The following is a 760-nucleotide window of genomic DNA, read 5'->3' as shown; positions in this document are numbered from 1 at the left end:
TAGTTGATAATGTATTTATTGACTAGTTGTTTCTAGTTGATAATGTACAAACCAGATTCCAAAAAAGTTGGGACACTAAACAAATTGTGAATAAAAACTGAATGCAATGATGTGGAGATGGCAAATGTCAATATTTTATTCGTAATACAACATAGATCACAGATCAAAAGTTTAATCTGAGTAAATGTAACATTTTAAAGGAAAAATATGTTAATTCAAAATTTCACAGTGTCAACAAATCCCAAAAAAGTTGGGACAAGTAGCTATAAGTGGCTGGCAAAAGGAAATTGAGCATATAATGAACAGCTGGAAGACCAATTAACACTAATTAGGTCAATTGACAACATGATTGGGTATAAAAAGAGCTTCTCAGAGTGTCAGTGTCTCTCAGAAACCAAGATGGTAAGAGGATCACCAATTCCACCATTGTTGCGCAGAAAGATAGTGCAACAATACCAGAATGGTGTTACCCAGCGTAAAATAGCAAAGACTTTTAAGTTATCATCATCAACCGTGCATAACATCATCAAAAGATTCAGAGAATCTGGAACAATCGCTGTGCGTAAGGGTCAAGGCCGTAAAACTCTACTGGATGCTCGTGATCTCCGGGCCCTTAAACATCACTGCACCTCAAACAGGAATGCCACTGTCAAGGAAATAACAGAATGGACTCAGGAATACTTCCAGAAAGCATTGTCAGTGAACACAATCCACCGTGCCATCCGCCGTTGCCAGCTGAAACTCTACAGTGCAAAGAGGA

Source organism: Nematolebias whitei, chromosome 6 (assembly GCF_014905685.2).
Source record: "Nematolebias whitei isolate Nwh7 chromosome 6, NemWhi1, whole genome shotgun sequence".
Lineage (NCBI taxonomy): Eukaryota > Metazoa > Chordata > Actinopteri > Cyprinodontiformes > Rivulidae > Nematolebias > Nematolebias whitei.
Note: the sequence above shows the minus strand (reverse complement) of the source record.